Here is a 2721-nt window from a genome sequence, read left to right as displayed (position 1 = left end):
TCTGTTGTATTGTTTCCTTCTTTCATTTTTCTCTTAAAAACAAATGTCTGAACCTTTAGTCTGTAAATTCAGTGGATTCCTTATCAGCCCATCTACTTTTACCTTACACCATGCTACTTTAAAAAAAAATGAATTATCCCCATTGGGGTAGGTCTTCCCAACCCCTCACCCTACTTTGTCAACTCACCTGCCACATTTAAATCTAATGGAAGGCCCTGCTGTAAAGCCTGTTAGTAAAACTACCCAACAAGAGGATTTCATACATTTGCAACTCCTGGATGGATGGTAATGTTTTCATTTTTGTAATGTAGATTTGGACATTCTTGCCACCAGTATGGAATATGTGTTTCAGAAACACAAGCAGCTTTCATCAGATTTGCATATAGGTTTTATATGTTGTGAGTATGTTGTAGGAAGTTTGTTTTAATAACATTATACAGCATTCCAGCAAGTTCACCAAATCACATTGCCACAACGTTATATGATGTTGCCACAATCTTATGGCAATGTTATTTCAACATGTAACTGTTAGCTCTGTTACACCTCTCCATGATGATGACACCGACAGCCTGGAAGAGGACCCCTCCCACAGACTATTATGAAAGCAAGTTCAATTACAAATTTTATTAAATCTCTCTAGGTCTTCATTGCTTTCATGGCCAAATACATGGAAATGGAGGAAAATGAGGGAAGATCATATGATCTGAAGCCAGTGGAAATGGCAGAAAAGTGTCTGTATTGTTCACCAACTACACCTTGTTCTTACAAAATGTGGCTGTTACACATTCCCATGATGATGTCACTGACAGCCATCAGTGAGGAATGCCCCAACAAGCATAATACAAATTGCTTCTATTGTAATTGTTACAATTCCATTCTGACGGCTCCGATGTCCTAGTGGTTATAGAATCCGCATCAGAAGCGGGAGGTCATGGGTTCAAACCCCGGCCAAGTCATACCAAAGACTTACAAAAATGGTATTAACAGCTGCCTCGCTAGACGCTCAGCATTAAGAGGTTAGTGTTAGGACTGATCGGCCTGGTGTCAGGATAATGTGACTGGATGCAACATCACACTACATGTTTGCAGCATGATGCCCCAGTGCTATACATCACTATAAACTGCCACACTGCAGACATCGTAGCAATATGACTGAAAAATTATTCAAGCTACGTTAAAAATCCAATCACACACACACAATTCCATTCTACGATCCAGAACCGACACTAATTCCATACTACAGTTCTTGCATTTCAATCCAATTTTGCTTTTGAAATGTAGTGCCACTCGATTCATAATGAACCCATTCATTTCAAACACTCACAAATACTTACTATTCCTGTCTACAACTGAAAAATATCTATATAAAAAAATGTGTAACTGTGTTTTATGCAACGCATGGACATGCACAAAAACTTGCACCTGAAGCTTGAATAAAACCCCGACTTTGGATAAGACTTTACCCATCGATTACTCCAGCTTGGGTAAATTCCGACCATGGCGATTTATTATATATCCATTGACTGCTCCAGCTTGAAGGCAAAATCCAAACACATCCCTAAAAAGATAACAAGTATAACTGCTCTTTACCTTCTGTAAATGCCACTTGAGCTTCCTGATGCTGTTGTATCTGCCATTTGACAGAATCACAAACGTGGATATATTTCTTAATTGCCTCTAGTTGTTGAGCTAGTTTAGGTGTATGAAATTCCATAGTGCAGACTCACTTATTATTAATATTACAACAGTGATTTAATTACACATCACCTGTCAGCACACCAATGATAAGTCAGTTATTTTATAACACATCAACAAGCTTGCCCCTTGCACCCCCCCCTTCCCCATTTTATTTGGGCACCTGTGGACATGAATCTGCAAGGCTCAAATTGTCATTTTTAATATAAGATCTCAACATTTTTAAGGCCTTAATTTTAAAGACTGATCCTTAAAAACCCCAAAAGGTCAGTTCATCCCAACCCGTCTGGTGGATACAAGGCTCAGATCGGCATTTTACGAGGTTTGTTTACCCCTGTCCCTGCTGGTTAGAAGTACATAATAAATACAAAGTAGAACCTTGGTATGCATTTTCTTTGGCCATGTTTCTCATTTCCTCACACTTGTTTTGAAATCCTTATGTTATCAACTGGGTCACCAGCCTTCGTTTAGAGTAACAGCAAGTACATATATATTTAGGTCAAAGGAAACACAATAAAAATGTTTGATTTAACAATGACATTTGCCTCAGGTCTGTGATCCTGAAGTGAATATTAACTGTCCATTTATTTTCTTGGCTTTTCTTTACTAGGAAATTGATAATAGAGATTTCTGCGATGGTGAAGGCAATGTAAAAATTGGTTACTATAACATACTTTTTATGCCATGTTTGAAAAAGTAAATCCAATGGAAAGGTTATAGTCTGAAAATCTTCATTAAATTAAGTTAATATGGGGAAAAAACTTTAAGAATTCATAAATATTTTTCAGTGCTGAATAAAGATATAACATAACACTTTCTGCTGTGATTTTAATAGTTTCTGGCAGCATGAAAAATTTCTAGAACTATAATGTATAAATGTTCTCAAAAGATTATGTTAATATGGGGGAAAAATCTGTTATGAAATAAACAGACAAGATCTTGTATGAATTCATGTTATCTTTAAATATGATATTTGTGTGAAAATATCTGGAAGAAAAAACAAGATGGTGCCACTCACACATACAA

This window comes from Sinohyriopsis cumingii, unplaced genomic scaffold, assembly GCF_028554795.1.
Source record: "Sinohyriopsis cumingii isolate HCF-2022 unplaced genomic scaffold, ASM2855479v2 utg000553l, whole genome shotgun sequence".
NCBI lineage: Eukaryota > Metazoa > Mollusca > Bivalvia > Unionida > Unionidae > Sinohyriopsis > Sinohyriopsis cumingii.
Note: the sequence above shows the minus strand (reverse complement) of the source record.